Here is a 20,695-nt window from a genome sequence, read left to right as displayed (position 1 = left end):
ACTTGAACACATAACCAACAACACAATTCATAATTCATATATTGAAGCACTTCATCAAACATGTGATATACATAAGCTTGTACATACATGGGGATTTCATGATATCATACTAGTTGAGCATTGTTCCTTCATCTAGGCATTTAATCATACACATGGTAGGTATAGCACCTGTAGACAATATTATACAACAATTAATCATCATGATTCATCTCTAATTTCATCATCCTAGGGTTTATTTATAGGTTTACACGAATATACATCTATACAAATCAATTCCTTATAAAATTGATCACCCAATATGGATTTGAATTCAATTGATCATTCTCAACATAAACAAAACAAACCCAACATGAAATTCATAAGAAATCCATAAACTTGAATTTGAAAAGAGATTGTTGGACTTCATGGATAAAAAGAGTCCATGAATAAACACTACGCATACCTGGGATATGATTTCTTGAGGATTGACGGTGAAACCTTCTTGAATTTGAATTCCAAATAGAAACCCTAGCTTGTTCTTGAGAGAAACTCGAGAGAAACTAGTATATTTTGGGTGAAGAATAGCTAAATCATGTGTTATTGGGTTTAAATAGGGGTAGAAAATTGACCATTTTAACCCTGGATGCGTCTTTAATTTCTGAGAAAATTTCTCAATTTTTATCCTTGGCATAATGGGAATCTCCACTATCGCTCCAAGTCACTGGAACTGGATAATTGGGAATCTACATAATGGCGCAACACGGAGCTATCGTGAGACCTGAAAGTTTGGCACGACACGCCACTATCGCGGAGTAACACTGGAAATTAACAATTGCTATTTAAGCTAGCTCCGCGACGCGCTGATGGCTTAGGTGATACACTGTCTCACTGAAAAGGCTCTAACTCTTTGTCCGAGTGTCAAATTTGGGCAAATTTGGTATCGATGGAAAGATTATTCGATTCTCCACATGATTAAAAAAGAAAATCTTTAAAATACCACGTGTACAAAAGTGGATTCATTTTTCAAAAAAAGCTTCTAACATTCTTGGGAAACTTTTCAACCTAGTAAAAGTACGGGGTATTACAATGTACCATTATTGTATATAAATGTATGTAAGTACTATCTTAAGTATATCAACCAAAGATGCAACTAAGGTTTTAGATCTTCAAGTCAACAAAATTCAGAAATTTTCATCGTGATAAAATTTATTGATGATCAACCTGTCCAATTGCGGATAGAATGCTTTCATAATGGCATGCTACTTCATTAACCATTGCTAAAATGGTAAATCACAACAATCTAAATCTAAAGTCAACATACACTCCAGTAGAGATCATGGATGAAATGAGAAACTTGTAGAAAATTAGGATGAACTACAAAAAAGATTATAGATCTAAAGAAAAAACACTTGAACTGGTGAGAGGTTCCCTACATGAATCTTATGCTAAATTATCAGCTTACCTATATATGATAAACACAATAAATTCAGGATCGTTCACAAGACTACACAAAATGAAAGACAATCACTTTTTATATAATTTTGTCACGTTGAACGCATCAATTAGGGGATGGAGATATTGTATGCCTACCATTGTTGTTGATGGAACTTTTTTGAAATCTGCATACAAGGAGACAATGTTGTGTGCTAGTGTGTTGAATGCAACATGTGAGTTCTATGAAAATTTTTAGACAACATTATGTATATATTGGCATGCACTGATAGACACTTTTTCACTTGCTTAATCAGGACATATTTTGCCACTAGCATATGTTGTTGTTGATTCTGAAAATGTCGTTTCATGGGAAATTATTTTTTGGCAAAATGACCTTCTGGACCCCTGTACTATGTTGGTTTTGTAAGTTGGACACTTCTACTTACATGTTTGTCATCTGGACCCCTGAATCCACTAAAAAGCAACATTTTAAACTCTTTTTTAGTGAGTGTAACACACTCTCCCCTCCCCCACGTTAGCTGCGATGTCAGCTGCCACGTCTGCTATGACTGACACATCTGCCACGTCATTTAAATATATATATATATATATATATATATATTACATTAAATTTCAAGTCATTTTTAAAATGCTACATAACAAATTAAATATTAAAATTAATTAAATTAAATAAGAAAAATTATAAATTATAGAAAAATTTGAATAATCATATTTTTATTTTTTCTCACAAATTAAACATCAAATCCATTCCAGATAATTAAAATTCTTCTCAAACTAATTTAAATTTTTAACTACAAATTCATATATACAAAAATAATTAGTTTTTTATTTTTAAATTTGAATATTTTTAACGAATTCACAAAAAATTTAATTTTTTTCAAGCGAAATTCACTAATTTTTTTCAATATGCACTATCACTCACTTTCAATTTAAATTTAAATTTTAATCCCTAAAAAAATAAAAATATTTTAAATTTAAATTTTAATTAAAAAATGAAAAGAATTGAATTGAGAGGGAAAATCAAAATAAAAATAAAAAGTGAATGTGTGTGGCGAAAGGAGGGATGGAAGAGTGTTAGGGTGGGGTGTGGGGGCTGGAAGGGTCTGGGGTGGGGTGGGGAAGGGGATGGGAGGGTTATGAGGGCTGGGGGTGTGGTGGGAAGGGGCTGGATGGGGCTGGTGAGGTGTGAGGGGGTGGGGAGGGGGGTGGGGGTGGGGAGGGAAAAATATATTTTTATTTTTTAAAAATTTTTAAAAATATTTTTAAATTTTTAAAAATTTTTAAAAATATTTTTAAATTTTTAAAAATATTTTTAAATTTTTAAAAATATTTTTTAAATTTAAAAAGATGGAGGGAAAAAAAGGACTCTTTTTTATTTTTTTATTTTTAAAATATTTTTACATTATTTTTAAATTTTTAAAAATATTTTTAAATTTTTAAAAATATTTTTAAATTATTTTTAAATTTGTAAAAATATTTTTAAATTTAAAAAGATGAAGGGGAAAAAAGAACCCTTTTTAATTTTTTTTTTTTATATTTTAATATTTTTTTAAATATTTTAATGTAAAATTGGCCAAAAATTGACCCCCACTCGCACCCCCAGGTGAGTGGCTACATTCTCTTTGTCCTAGTCACCATGACCTTGCCACATAGGCAAGGTCAATGGTCAAAGGGTGCAAAATGTTGTTTTTTGATGGGTTCAAGGGTCCATTTGACAAATATGTAAGTAGAAGTGTCCAACTTACAAAACTGACATAGTACAGGGGTCCAGAAGGTCATTTTGCCTTTTTTTTTTTTGCATATTTAACATTGTATTTTATTAAAGAGAAGGCATGTGTATAGTATTTGATAGACATGATATCATATTAAGAGGTGTTGCAATTGTATATCAAAATATTACTCATTGTATATGCATCTACCATCTATGGAACAACATCAAGGGTAGGTTTAAGAAAAATCAAAAACAATTAAAGAGGATCTTTTTTACAATGGCCAGAACATACATAAAGGCAGACTTTGATTAGCTTATGGAATACATAAACAAAATTGATAATAGGGTAAAGGAGTATTTGTTTGATATAGGTTATAAAAAATGATCCATAGCTCATTCCCATGTCAACAGGTCGATGGTCATAACTTCAAACATAGCAGAGTCCCTAAATTCATCAAATAAAGAGGCAAGAGACCTGCCAATAAAAAAATTGCTACAATTCATGATGGATCTGGTCATGAGATAGAATAAGGAACATAAACAACATTCAAAAGAAACATTTATAGAATTGGAAAACAAATACAATATAATAATGAGAAAAAATCTTATTTTGTCAAATAAAATGAAGGTATAACTTCTTATTTCTGCTTCAAAGAAGTTTACATATTCTAATGTGTCATACCATTTACTAATATATTTATACATTGCAGGTGATGGGTTCTATTCACTATTCTTATGTAGTGATTGATGAAACTGAAAAACAAAATATTGTGTGCATGCGCAAAAAAAGATGCTCTTGCCTACAATTTCAAGTGGATGACATACCTTGTCCATATGCTATGGCGGTTCTAACTTACACGTATATGGACTTACAAAGCTATTGTGCTCCATATTACACAAAAAAAAATTTCTTGAAAGCATATGAACTTCCAGTTATACCACTTCATGATGAAACAATTCATTCCACTAGAGATATTAGCTAATATAGTATTGCCACCAATCTGAAAATCTAGATCAGATAAATCAAAAAATAACAATCGAAAAAAGGACATTATGAACTACTTTAAGCAATAAATTTCATGTGGTCAGTGCGAAAAATAGGACACAATCGAAGAACATGTGGAAATGCTCCAACAAGAATCTAATAGGATACTGCTACAAGAATACTTTTATGTTTCTCACTTTTTCCTTGAAAAAAAACTATTTTTTTAGCAATGTAATAGACTCCGCTACAACGATATTATTTTACTTCAAATACAACGCTTTCAGTTTATAGAATAATGCTTATGTCTTTGTATGGTGAAATTATCTAATTTCAATTTTATTCGTACTCTAAATATAAAAATCTGTGCATTATAGTGTTTCATTCATTTTAGGCACATTCTTTGATGATGTGCACTGATCAACTCCTCTGAGTTGGAAAAGTGTAATTTATTTTTTACAATATCTAAAAAAACTGTACATATCTGTGTCAATCATGTATAATACCTATATATAGTTTCAATATATATAGGTATTAGTATTTGTCTTTTGAATTTTTTGCATAATTTTTAAAAATATATTTAACAGCTTAATCATAAGAATAATCATCTAAATTATTTCACTTTATTTTTTTTTTTAACATTTTGCTTAATTAACACTTTACAAATTAAAATAGTAAAGGTAGATTTATACTGCACTAATATAAATCATGTGTCAATCATGTATAGGACATCTATATGATTTGGATATAGGACTAAAATTAATTAGCGGATGTATATACCTCTATATATTGAATATAAATTATAAAACTACTTTTATAAACTATATAACTACTTTATGTCAATAATATATAAGTTCTATATGTGGTTAGAATAAATGTATGAAATTGCATAAATACTGCACTTAAACTGTGTAACTACTGTATAGAAACTGAATCAATGTTGCTTGTAAACTATATTGTATATAAACTGTGATCAAAATAAACTAACAGATGCACTGCTATTGTCTTTTCATAAAATCAAAAATCACTTGTACAGAATTGTATCAAGTGCCAAAACATATAGTGTTCAACATAACATTTCACAATAAGAATCTCCAGTGAATCAATACAAAAACAAAAACAACACTAAGCATTTCAACACTAAACATATATTTCGCATCTATGCTTCAAAGGAATTCCTAACTAAATTTGCTGCACACTGTCATTTTTCTTCAACAATCGACTAGTAGATTCATCTTCACTAACTGTACATGTCTTTATTTCTTCTTTCCATAATCCCACAGCAACACACCATACGAATTCGAATAGCATCAATATCATCTAGATGATTAGAAATTTCAAGATCACCAAGCAAATACTCAGCAAATATAGCAACAAATACACCACAGTCCCTACAACATAATGCATTATCAGTATAATTGACAAAAAATATTTAAAAATGAGCAATTGAATGTGCATTCAATATATTAAGTGTTGGCTTGAGTTGGCAATCCATCAACAATGCGAATATCAAAAGAATTAGCCACTAGAAGTCCATCATTTCTACTTTTCCAAAATCCAATACAAGAAAGGAAGTGTGGAATTAACTCTGAATACACTACAACTGATTTCTGAACACGAATGATAAGTCGTGCACCATGCATTGAATCATACACATATATGCACTGATCTTTAAAACAAAGCCTCGCCAAAATCTAGTGAAATTCCTCAGAAAGATTAATTGAGAAAAGTACGTTGTCAATGCTATTTCATGGGGCGTTGCATCTCATAAAAAATTCAAACATGAACTCGACAATTTGATGTTCTTGAGTGATAAGTGTTACATCTCCATTGTTCTCCACAAACTGCTTATACAAAATCTGAATCAAGCAGTTAAACTAATAATCGGTGGTTATAAATTTAACTGAACCACCAACAGGCCCATATTTTGACTTTTTGCTAATAGTAAAAAATAACATCAATATGCTGAAAATAGAAATAATAAAATCATGTTAAAATGCTAAAAATGAATACAAAACTCTTATTAAAATCTAATAAATATGAACTACTTATATAACCTGCATCATATACAAAAAATCAGTATTCCAATTAGTTTATCATTATCAAAGACAAACATAAAAACTATATAACCTACTTAACTAACAAATTCATTACTTACTGAATCGATTAAGGGTATTCCTGAATATGACAATGTGAAGAACCACTCTTTAATTTTAACGGTATCAACTCCATAATCAAACTATTTGGGAGAGCATTGACAGAATCTGAATAAACATGCATGTAAAAAATGTTACAAAAATTGTAATATATGAAAAAACAAAGTGAAACTAAAAGAAACTACAAATAGAAAACTTACATCTGTTTAACGCCCAACGATCTGGTAACAAATCTCTTAAACCGTAATGTGACTTTCATATCATCAATTCGCTCAGTAATACCCTTCACAAAAGGATGCTTTATAGACAAAAGGCGTTTACTTAACTGAGCATTCTCTATATACTTAGATGATTTACCTTCAACTTTGCCACCACCAGAATTAAATTTTGACAAAAATGGCGATTCACATACTACCGCTGGCTTACGTAATCGACGAGGAATAACAGGTGTTTCATCTAACATAATTACAGAAGCAGTCACCATATTTTCCTCAATTCCTTTAATATTATCACTTGCATTTGTATCAACCTTTCTACCATCATCACATACTATACCAGTTGCATCAATCATTGCAACACACTTATTGGGTTGAGTGAACTTAGATTTCAGTGTCTGAAATTTTTAACCAATCAAGCTCATTCTAGCTAATCACTGCCACATCACCTTAATTTTGTGTGTTTTTATCACAAAAAGATTGAGTAAATTTGAACACTTTAGAATCAATAAAATTAGATCAATCACTATCAACCTGATTATTTCTACCTTCCCCTTTAACCTTATTTTTAACTGAGCTTTGTGTGAACTTTAAAAAATCAAAATTTTAAAAATTCTTCCAAGCACCATCCTTAAAAGTTTCATTCGTAGACTCAATATTGACATGATCAACTACACAATCACCTACAAAATCAATTTTCTCTCCAACGTCATTCACCAAATGATCAAATACATCACCACCTATAAAATCTATTTTTTTCTACATCATCCATCAAATGGACATTTATATGATCCACTTCCGGTGCAACAACATTTTGTTGTCTCACATTAGGTGGATCATCAACTTGATCATCACCTATACCACCAACATTATGTGTATCATTATCTTTTTTCTTTGAGTTATCACCATTTTGATGTAGCAAGCTGTATAAAATTTTTTATAAAATAATTAATATAGTGTATATAAGTTTTATTAAGAAAACAGGAGAAATTCAAGAAACGAATACCTTAGATTCATTCCTTATATGTAGAGCTTGAAAAATTAATTCAAACGAGGATTTCATAAACTTCTCCATCGAGAGGTTAGTCAAAACATCAATTAATAAAACCACACAAATATTAATAAAAACCTTCTACATACCATTTTAACATCACTTCTCAAAAGTGTCAATTCATTATCAGAGCTCAAATGACTACATTTTTGTTTACTGGTACTAGGAAAATCACCAAAGTTCACAACCTCATCCATAGATTTGAAATCATATGATTGAAGTATTGATTTTTCAATAACCTATGGAGTAATATTACTTGACACGACCTGCACATACAAAACAACACTCAATATTTAAAAAACACATAAGCATTTCACAAAACATGTATACATTAAGTTTTAGAACAACTATGTACCTACTCTTGCCTAATATCAAAAAATGTAGACTTGACCTTCTTGTACGTTGATCTATGCTTTACAAACCAATTAAGTATACGTGACATACTATCACCTACTCGATCAATAAGATGGTCATTTGTAATACCCCAAAAATCTAAACCAATATTAGCATCATGTTTCAAGCTCATGCATAGTACATTATCATTCTTTGATAGTTTTATGAGTTAATTTGAGGTATATTAAGTCCCCAAATAACTCCCAGCTATTAGACGAATAAAAAATAATCCTTACCGATTGAAATTTTGATAAGAATGTTGCTTTAGTTAAATTCAAGCAATTATATCTTTTATTATACTGAGAATTTTCCATCTCAAGACCCACCAAATTGTAGGAAATTGAATTGGTTTTTCAATGTTACCAATTTTGCCCAAATCCGATACTCGGGTGAGAAGTTATGGTACTTTTAGTACAAAATAGTAGCCCAACGCGATAAGGCCGCATCGCGGTGATAGCCAATTTTACGTCCGTCCTTTTCCAGTGTGTCACTACGATAAGCACTGCATTGCACCAAGGGGCATTTTCACAATCGTCACTTTTCAATGAGGCAGCGCGATGGCGCCGCATCGCGCCAAAGTTTCAGTTCCCAGTTGTCCATTTTCAGTGGCGCACTGCGTCGCGCTGTTGAGAAAAATGGGAATTGTACTTTTTCCAGTAGCCCGACGTGATTGTACCGCGTCACGCCAGTGAGTAAAATTGGGATTTTCAGTTCACGATTTAATTTTCTAGGGACCGTTTGGTCATATCTCAAAGCCCCAAATCCGTCCAAACACAAGATTTAAATCCCAATAGAGAATTAATTGATCATTATTTCACAATTCTCTCAAATTAAACTAATATTCTTTCAAGAACAAAAATTCTAGCCTTCAAAATTCAAGATCAAATCTTAAGAATTCACCATCAATCCTCATAAATTTATAAATCAAGGTATGTTAAGTGTTCATCCATGGGTCCCTTTCACCCATGGAGTCCAAGAATCTAATTTCAAATTTAAAGTTATGATATTTTACAATTTACTATGATTTTTAACCATGAATCCCTATTAATTTTGACTCTATATGATGTTTACATGAAATTATTATTGTTATTAAACCCTACACATTTGAATAATATTGTTCACTGATTTAAATCATGATTAAGTGATGTTGATATTGAAATCATGCTATTACTCCAAGTTTTATACTACTTCGATGCTTAACTTAAACTACGCATTACAAGTGTTTGATGAAATGCCTACAAGAATGAATTTTGATAAATGCTTTCATATTAGGTCCTCCAAGTTTAGCACTATTTTACTATTATTACTATTGAGTCCTGGGGGTTATGAATACCCAAAAACTTAGTTGTTTACTTAGTCTCAGTATCTTAAAATAGTTTTAGAATATGTTATGAGCATTATCAGATCAGTCAGTCATCATAATCAGTTAAACTTAGAATAATTCAGTATTCTGAGTCAGTCCAGTTAGGATAGGATTTAGCATCGAGTGAGTGCAGGGGCGACGGCTTCCCCATCAGATAGGTAGAGTCGTTAGTAGCAGTCCCTGTACTCCAGAAATAAGTAGCCAACATAGGATATGAGGAGTCACCCGTCAGTTTAGGCTTGACTACCTTGCAAGGGTCACCGTCAGTTTAAGTTTGCCACCCTTAGTCCTTCGAGATAGCATATCAGTGGATCCATACAGCCAGTGTTAGTACTCGTGGCATGGTACTGACACCCTTCCAAATGGGGTTACAGGTTGGACCCCAAAATTGCTCATTGGGGCATATTGGTTAGATGATAACTCCCGCAGTCTCAATCTAGTAATCAGCTCAGTAATTTAGTTTCAGTTGCATGACCATAGCATATAAATATCAGTTATTCAGTTATCAGATTTTAGTATTTTAGTTTACAGATTATACTCAAAATATGGTTTATGCTTGGTCACGCATCCTTAGTATTTACAGATTTCATGTATTCTATTTAGTATGTCATGTTATACATATTCAGACAGTTATTACTCATGTTCATGAAACCATGCATATCAGCCTACCTTATTTAGCATACCAGTACATTCAAAGTATTAATCACATAATCTTTTCTTGTGCTATAATGTATCATATCATAGGTTCAGACGGTCAATTCCTGGATCGCACATAGACCATCCAGATTTTCAGTCGTAACAGTGGTGAGTCCTCATATTTTGAGGACATATTATATTTACATTTATGTTTTCAGTTCAGTAGTTAGTTGGAGTTAGTTGGGGCCTGTCCTATCAACTCTCATTCAGTCAGTTTAGAGGCTTTCGGATATTTCAGACAGTTAGTTCTCAGATTTCAATTGTCATTGTCAGATGTTTTATCAGTATTATCAATTTTGTTTACAGATTTTATCAAATTTATTACTTAAAACCTTATGGCATTCTTCAGTTAAATTCCACATATGATCTTTTGTTATCAGTTTTACTCAGTGCTCACAACAGGTACCAGCTCATAGGTTAGATTGTGGTCCCTCGGGACTGTAAGCACCGTGTGGCGCCCAGGGTGTACTCTCAGGGCGTTACACTATTGGCATAAGGAAAACACTCATAAAACCAACACTGAAATGCTAAGAAAAAATCAGCACAACGATACATAGATTTTCTTAGATAAACAAAAACATAATTTTTCCCAAGAAAATGTTTCAGAATTTCCAGATTCAACTAATAAAAAATTATTCTTTGTTATAACATCACCCTACGTGATAGAAAAAAGAAAGGTATGAATAAAGAATAAAATAGTAATTTGATCTTCATCACATCGTCACCTTTTTTTTCATAAAACACTCTTCTAAATCAAGCTTTGCGACCTTGGACTTTCCTGAAAAATACAACTCCATTAGCTTACTTCGTTGATTAAGAGGAAACTCATTATTGTAATTTCCAGTACATTTTAAGCCGCTAATTATAGCAAACTCTTGAAAGCCAAATCGTAATTTAGTATTATTCACTTTAATCCATATTTCATCATCTTTCTCACAAACAAGTTCCCTAAGCAACATTCCATGAATAAGTTGATTTTGAGGAAGAATACTTGGTAAAGATAAGAAATATCCAAAGCAACTATTCTTAAGCAAATCAAGTTGTTTCTTATCCAACTTAGATTTCAAGACAGTCACAATACCACAGTTTGTGTGCACACCGAGCTGACACTCATAATGATCAGCTGGACCAAGAAACAAATCCAAAAACTGCAATAAGTGTACTTTCAGTTCTAAATATTTCAAAAAACTACATATATTACTCATACAGTATTCATTACTACAGTGTTACAAATTCTACATAGTAACAATACATATATTCAAACTATACACATTTTTTATGTAATACTGATACACAGATAGTAATAACATCACATATTTCAAAATTATACAGTCACTATATAGTAAATTACACAAACATCTCAGCCCTATATATTTCATATACAATATGACACATGTTATATACAATAATAACACACATATTTCGAACATACACAAATTCTACACAAAAATTGAAATGTCTATCATACATAATTAATATATAGAAAGCACACACAATGTACCTCAAAATCAAATAATTTGAGTATTTTTCTCTTTCAATGAACAGAAACCATTTTACTTTTCTTTTTGGATGATTAAGTATCATCTTCATTTGATCGAATTTTTTGGGAGGAGCAAGAGGATCTCCTTCATCATTCACACCAATCTTTTTCTTTCCTTTAGATGACTTACCATCATATTCATCATTCTTTGAACGACTATTTTTTTTGGGGAAAGAACAACAGGTTCTGCTTCATGACTCACACTTATATTTGCCTTTTTTTACCTGATTTTTTTGTTCCGACATTGATGGATCACCTAACACTTTACCTTGAGACCTAATAATTCAACTAGGAGTACTACTTTGAGATGTATTTCTTGCGGCAAACGGTGAATGACTCTGAGATTGAGTCATTCGACCATATGTAGACTAGATATTTCTGCATTTTTTCTAACACATTAGGTGGATGAACATTCTTCGAATTCTTCAATTGAACATCATGACTTATTAAATAATCATCATTAACAATGAACTTAGGATCAAATCTAATACCTTTACCAGTCAATTTCGAATCAATATTAATCTTTTTCTTTAATTTCATCACCACAGACTTCAGATCAACTGATTACAATGCAAAAAATACTATTTCGAATGAGAAATTAAAAAAGAATTGAAAAATCCTATTCGAAAACAATACTCAAAAAAGAAAACTGTACTTAGCAGTTGGGTCTTTTTTTTTAGAAAAGGAAACCCTGTAGGCCTTTTTTTTTCCTTTAGCTAAAATCGAATAATAGAATTGGGTCTTATTACACGAATGACTAATAAAAGGTATTAAAAAGGTCCGAAGTGTTATTTCTGTCCAAAACATGAAACTTGGGCCACTATTCTTAAAAAGTACCATAGGATGTCCTTTTCCAATAAAGAATGGGGCCCCATTTTTTTATTTTTTTAATTTTTTTCGGCCTTTACACGTGGAGATTATTTAATTTTATCACGTCAATTGTTGAGGATGTATAAAATTTGCTTAAAAGTAGTTTAGGGAATAAATAATTACCCGTAAAGTTAAAGTGCTAAAGTGAATTTTGTGGACAAGTTTAGGGGTGTTTTGATATATTTTCTCTTATTTTTACTTGTTCATTAAGTATTAACTTGACATATATCTTAAGAGATAATAAATAATAATGGTAATCTTACTATATCATTTTTTAAATATAATAATTTTAATATATTAAAAAATACATTGGGTAATGAATAATATTTAATAGAAAAAATAAAACGGACAAACAATAATAAACTATTCTTTTATTTTTTTTAACAAGACAAGTACTTATCGAATATTTGTTTTTAGTACAGTCGACAAGTAAAGATGAACAAATAGAGTATTTCTCTCATGGCATTCTTTCCTTATTAATCAGTAAAGAATTTCACTTGATATAATTATTAAAAAAAAATAGCTTCAGAATTTTTGTTTTACACTTAGGGATTGTGTGGTGGGAGGGATAAAGTATGATATCTCATGAAAAAATTTGAATATCTCATTAATGAAATTATACCATGTTTGGTCGATGGTATAAATTTAGTTCGAGACTAATTTATTTCATTAACCAAATATGATGTAAAATTAATATCAAATTCAATTTTGGTAAGATCAATATTAACTCATCAATCATGAGCCTATTTTATACCACCTATTATATAATATAAAATAATTTAAAAATTATAATTTTAAAATAATTAATTTATGTATAAAATAACTTCTTAATAAACTAATTTATAACTAAATAAATATTTAAATATTATTTTAAAAAATATCACATTAAATGAAAATAAGGCTTACTAAGTAATAATGGAAAGGGGAAGTTTCAAAAATAGCAAAAGTTTGGCACAAAGTTCACTTTCCATAGCCACATTTTATATATTTACCATTTATAGCCGTTGCATTCAATTCACAGCCACTGTATTCACTTTTACTCAGTGGTATGTATTCATAAAAAAACATAAATACACTACATATTTAGTGTAGACAAAAATACTTCAATTTTTTTCTTTTTTCTTTTTTATATATTTTTTTCCTTTTTCATGTTTTCCCTGTTTTTTTTTCTATTTTTATCGTTTTCGTTTCTTTCTTTTTGTTTTTTTTTCTCTTTTCTATCTCTAACTTCTATTTCTCTTTCTTCTTCGATTTTTTTTTTGTACTTATTTTCTTTATCATTTTTTATTCTATTTTATATTTTTGTATTTTTAAAAAATATGACTACTCGAGCACAAGTTGTGGATGATAACATAAATACCACAATTGTTTATCATATTTTTAGTCACACCATCATTCAAATTTTTGTATTCATTGATACAACTATATTTGTATTTGTATTTTAAAGTTTGCACTTATATTTGTATTTTGTAGTTCGCACTTGTATTTGTATTTGTATTTGTATTTGTTAGTTCTCACCATCATTTATATTTTATATTATTCACATTTGTACTTTAAAGAACTATTTTGTATTTGTATTTTATAATTGACTGAATATTATATTGGATTATATTTATATTTTGGTTTTATTGTGTTTGTATATTTGGATTATATTTGAATTATATTTGTATTTGTATTCTATTTTCATCGATGCCTTTTTATTTTTAAAAAATTATTTTATATTCGTATTTGTAAGTTGATTGCATATTGTATTTAGCCGTGACTATGTACAATTTATCATTTGTATTTGTATACAAACAATTAAATACATCAATTATATTTTCTTGATTCTAAAATATATAAATATGTAATGTATCATTTGATACAAATGTATCATTTTGTATTTATATGTCAAAATTATCATTCTTATTTGTAAATAGACAAATATCACTTGATACAAATACAATTACAAACAAATGAAATAAATAATTTTACAAATACAAATATAATATTTATTTGTATATATTTTATTTGAATAAAAATTTAAATTGTATTTATTTGTATCAATAAATACAACTCATATCAATAAATACAAACAAGTATTTGTAGAAAGAAAATTAATTGTTCCTTTTCAATAATTAAAAAGTACAAATGACAGTTCACATTTTTATTTGCATTTTATAGTTCGCTCTTGTATTTGTATTTTGTAGTTCGCGCTAGTATTTGTATGTTATAGTTCACATTTGTATTTGTATTTTCTAGTTCGCACTTTTATTTGTATGTGATAGTTTGCATTTGTATTTGTATTTTATAGTTCATACTTGTATTTGTATGTTATAATTTACACTTGTATTTGTATTTACTAGTTCGCACAAATGAAGGTGAAAAATATAAAAAAAAGGGAGTAATAGAAAAAAAAAAAAAAAAAAAAAAAAAAAAAAAAAACTGAAAAAGGAAAAAAAAAGAAGTAAAGTAATAAAAAATAAAGAAAAGAGAAAATACATAAAGCCCCCCCTAATCCTGTCCGACTTTTTCAAAAAGACACCTAAACTATACTTTCGACCTATTACCTCACGAATCTTACTTAAATCGTTGCAAATACACTATTTTGATCCTCTACATGTATACATGCACAATAGGCGCGTGAAAGGCTCAAAATTAACTTTTATTGACTAATTAAAAGCTGCTACGTGTAAATAATTCGATATGTAATTTATCTTCTTTTTTATTTTAAAATAATCAATATTTATTTACTTTTTAAAATTATTTCATTCCACCCCCCCCACCCCCAACACTCCCACCCACCATTGTCTTCTTCAACACCTCCATTAAAGTTTTTTTTTTTTTTTGAAAAAATCATTGAACTATTTTTATTAAGAATCATAAAACTCCATTAAAGCTTCATTAATGGAGTTTTATGATTCAAGTAGAATGGACCATTTTCTTCTTCAACACCTCCATTAAAGATTTTTTTTTGAAATAATCATTGAACTATTTTTATTAAGAATCATTAAACTCCATTAAATAATGGAGTTTTATGATTCAAGTAGAATGGTGTTGAACAAGACAATGGAGGTTTAATGGTATTTAAAAAATGGAGCTTTGAAACACCATTAAAGCTCCATTGTCTTCTTCAACACCATTCTAATTGAATCATAAAACTCCATTAATAAAGTTTTAATGGAGTTTTATAATTCTTAATAAAAATAGTTCAATGATTTAAAAAAAAAAAGCTTTTATAGAGGTGTTGTGTTTTGTGTGGGTGGGTGGGGGCGGGGTAGGGGGAGATGTTGGATGGGGGGTGAAGGTGGGGGAAAAGGGGGATGGGGTAGGGTGTTAAATAAAATAAAAAGAAAATTTTTATTAAAAATATATATATACAAAATATGAAATCAAATGTATTTACACATGGCAGCATCTGATTGGTGTGTACATTTACTTTCTTTGTTGTGACAGAAATTTAGTGAAAAATAGTGTATTTACAACGGATTAAGGAGGAATCATGGGGAAATAGGTCAAACGTAAAGTTTAAGTGTCTTTTTGAAAAAATCGGACAAGATCAGGGGGATCTTTATGTATTTTCTCTAAAAAAAAAAGAGAAAATACATGAGAGAGACTATAATATTTAGCCTAAGTTTGTATTAATTACAAATGTAAAGGATTTTTGAAAAGTGATTTGAACTTTTTACACTTCATTAAAAATCTCCGCAATAGATAAAATCTATCTATCTATCTATCTATCTATCTATCTATCCATATATATATATATATATATATATTTGAAGTATATACAAAAATTTGATAATTTATATAACTTTCATGTTTTTATATTCATCTTAATCTATTTGACCACTATTTGCTTAGAATTTAGTTATAAACAATTCTATCTATCTATAATCTATAATCTATAATAGATTAAAAGTGTGAACAACCTTACTTTTTGCTATTTATTAAAAGTGTTTGCTTTAGACAGAATTATCTTTTCACCTTCTTTCCTCAAATTAATATAATATTAAATATGACTATAATAAATATATAGTAAAAAGTAAAACTCCTAAATATATGAATTAAATATATAATTGGCAAAAAGTTATTATTTTTCTTATATTTAGACATAATTAGTTTTTTTCTCTAATATTTAGAAATTCTTTTTGAAAAATAAAATGCCACAAACATCACATGAAATAGAGTGGGGGTAGGAATCCTTGAATTTTGGGAAAAGAACGACAGTTCTTTTACTTTCATTGTGTTTTAGGAAAAATTTTCTTATAATTTTTTTTTTTTGGCTTATAAATTTGATTTTTGGTAATGTGTTCGCAATTTTTCAATTTTATATTGGTTAGAAACTCTAAAGATATGCTCCTTTACGTCTCTTATTCTTTCTCTTTTAACCTTTTGAAATTGCTATTTGTATGATCTTGTGACTTCTTCTTAACGTCATATGTTTTTGAGTTGTAAATTTTTAGGTTTGAAAAACTTTTGTTTGCTCGAAGTATATGCGAGAGCTAATTAACGTTTTTAACTTGCTATTTGTATGATCTTGCGCCTTCTTCTTAACATCATATATTTTCGAGTTGGCCAATTAATGTTTTAAACTTGTAATTTTTATGATCTTGCACCTTCTTCTTAACATTATGTATTTTTGACTTGTGGATTTTTAGGTTTGAAATTTTTTTATTTGCTTGAAGTCAACTCTTCGGAATATATATGGGACTCAACTATTCGAAGTATATAAAAAAATTTGGTAAATATAACTTTCACATTTTTATATTCATCTTAATCCATTTGACCACTATTTGCTTAGAATTTACTTACAAAAAATTACTCCCTCAGTTTTAAAAAGAATGACCTACTTTGACTTGGCATAAAGTTTTAAAAAATAAATAAGACTTTTAAATCTTGTGGCCTTAAATTAAAATTGTGTCAAATGTACCAAAATGTCCTTTAATCTTGTGGTTCTAAATATGTCATGTGAAAAGTTAAAATTAAAGTATTGCCAAGAAAGGAAAGGAGTCATTTTTTTTTAAATGGACTAAAACGGAAAGTAGGTCATTCTTTTTGAAACGGAGGGGGTAGTTAGTTATAAGTCCTTGATAGAAAGTTTTTTTCTTTAATGAGCTCTATGAAGCGCGAATCCACTATTGTTTGCTCAAAGTCAACTCTTAGAAGTATATACAGGAGTCAATTAACATTTTTAACTTGTTATTTGTATGATCTTGCGCCTTCTTCTTAACACCATGTATTTTTGAGTTGTGAATTTTTAGGTTTGAAAAGCTTTTTTCTGCTCGAAATCAACTCTTTGAAGTATATACGGGAGCCAACTCTTCGAAGTATATACGAAAATTTGACAAGTTACATAACTTTTCACGTTTTTATATTCATCCTAATCCATTCGGCCACTATTTTCTTAGAATTTAGATATAACTAATTAGTTAGTTATATGCCTTTGATATAAAACTTTATTTTTTCTACTGACCACTATGTAGCATGAATCTGAATTAATCGTACTCTATATGTAGTATATGAATCTCAAACAATTATGGCTTTTCAATTAATTCTTGGTAGGTTATTCTTTAATATGATTATGTTATTATTAGGTTTAAGAATTCTTTGATATAATCATCCGATATTCAGGATCTATTAGCCTAATAATTATATATTTGTGCCCTACAGGATTTTTCGTAGAAAAATATTCTTTATTTGAAAATTTTGTAACTTTTAAGGTTTGAACCCGACTTGTGCAACTCTAATCCCAAAATCATAATCAACATTGTGTTAAGGTTCTGCAATTTTTTTAAGGCTTAACAAATATATTGTTCCACCACTACTATGTCATAGGCTCTATATGTCAATAATACTTAGACTATTTTTTATATTGTTTCTAAATATGTAAATTATTTTTCAAAAATCTTAAACATTGTATGTCTGAATTCAAGGTCAAAATAAAGAAATTTGACTCTCAAATTTCTAACTGTGCATATAAATTGAGATGGAAAGACTATCATATAACAATTTATATTTTTATATACATTTATTATTAAACGTGATATCCACGTGTAAAACACGTACACTAAATTAGTATATTACGTAAGCATAAAACTGATTATATAAACTCAAATAATCTTATACATAAACAATCATATCCATAATCCTTTGTATTATTCAGGAACGTTGAACTTAATGATTTTCACATACACATAATAACAATAATTTAAAAAAGGATTACTTACCTGAATTCTCTATGGTTTTAGCAGAAGCAAAAACGTAATAGCAGAAGCACTGAATTATTTCTCTCTCTTTATCTTACTTTCAGAATAATTGTGATGGAGCTTATTCTTCTTTTGGCAAAGAGAGGACCCCTTTTATAATGGGAATAGTCAGTTATATTTTCACATTCCATCAACGTGATTGGTAGATACAATCATTATCCTACTAGGAGTCAGTAATTGTGGATATAATCTTACTAGGAGTCAGTAATTATCCTACTAGGTAACTTTTCATATAGATTAAGGATTTAACTTATTCAATTATTATTAAACCAATAAATAAATTAATTATGTGGGCCATAGAAATTTACATTCTCCCACTTGGCACACACAATGTTAATTTAATGGTTTAATAGGTACGTCAACCATGTGCACTATTAATGTTAAATCCAACATCATTTGTCATCGTTAAATAAATCAACTAAAATGAGTCATGTCGGTTGTACGTCCCTTTACTTGACATTGTTCCTTCCATGTACTACAATATTAGTCTATTACCTAACATAACCTTTTAAATACATAATGGGTCCAACGATAATACTTAGAATCCTTTATCTAAGTCAAAACCTGTCATCATTATTTACAATATTATGTATACAAGACAAAACAGGTAACAACAGAATCATATATAATTTGAGCTCAGAGTGTCAATTTCATAAACATAATAAAGTCTTTACATAAAATCATTTATTGATATCAATAGGACCCATCCTTTCAACATGTTCAATAAATGTTTTGGACGGTAATCCTTTCATCAAAGGATCAGCAATCATAAGCTTAGTGCTAATATGTTCAATTGACACTTTATGTTTCTGGACTTCTTCTTTAACCGAAAAGTATTTCAATTCCATATGCTTAGCACCTTTTGAATACTTATCATTCTTAGAGAAGAAAACTGCGGCAGTATTATCACAATAAATTTTTAGCGGCTTGGCTATATTGTCGACTAGTCCAAGTCCTGAAATAAAATTTCGCAGCCAATTAGCCTAGACTGTGGCCTCAAAGCATTCCACAAACTCAATTTCCATAGTGGATGCAGCTATAACAGACTGCTTTACACTCTTCCATGATATTGCTCCTCCAGCTAATAGAAACAAATATCCAAATATGGATTTTCTTGTATCCACACAACCAGTATAATCTGAATATGAATATCCAACCACATCTAAATGATCAGATCTTCTATAAGTGAGCATATGATCTTTCGTTCCTTGTAAGTATCGCAACACTTTCTTTGCAGCCTTCCAGTGATCCATTCCAGGATTACTTTGATATCGACCCAACATTCCAACAACAAAATTAATGTCTGGTCTTGTACATGTTTGGGCATACATAAGACTCCCAACTATTGATACATAAGGAATATCTTTCATTTACTTTCGTTCCAAGTCATTCTTTGGACATTGATTGAGACTAAACTTATCTCCTTTCTGAATTGGAACGGATTAATGAGTATTTTTCCATTCTTAATCTCTCTAATACTTTATTAATATAGGTTTTTTGAGACAATCCCAACAATCCTTATGATCTATCTCAAAATATTTTTATTCCAATCACATAGGATGCCTCACCCATATCTTTCATTTCAAAATTGTTAGAGAGATATTTCTTGGTATCATATAACAAACCAAGATCACTAGTAGCTAGCAAGATGTCATCAATATACAAGACTAACATAATAAACTTACTCCCACTGACCTTCAGATATTACACCGATCAACAGTGTTTTCTTTAAATCCAAAGGTGACAATCGTTTCATTAAACTTAAGATACCATTATCGAAAAGCTTGTTTAAGTCCATATATTGACTTCTTAAGTTTACACACTATGTGTTCCTTTCCTTTAATAGAAAACCCCTCAGATTGATTCATATAAACTTCTTCCTCTAAATTTCCATTCAGAAAGGCTATTTTCACATCCATTTGATGTATCTCTAAGTCATTATGAGCTACCAAGGCCATTATAATTCTGAGTGAATCTTTTCTAGAGATGGGTAAAAACGTCTCTTTATAGTCAATGTCATCCTTTTGAGTGAAACC

The sequence above is a fragment of the Capsicum annuum genome, chromosome 9 (assembly GCF_002878395.1).
Source record: "Capsicum annuum cultivar UCD-10X-F1 chromosome 9, UCD10Xv1.1, whole genome shotgun sequence".
Classification (NCBI taxonomy): Eukaryota; Viridiplantae; Streptophyta; class Magnoliopsida; order Solanales; family Solanaceae; genus Capsicum; species Capsicum annuum.
This window is presented reverse-complemented; position numbering follows the sequence as displayed.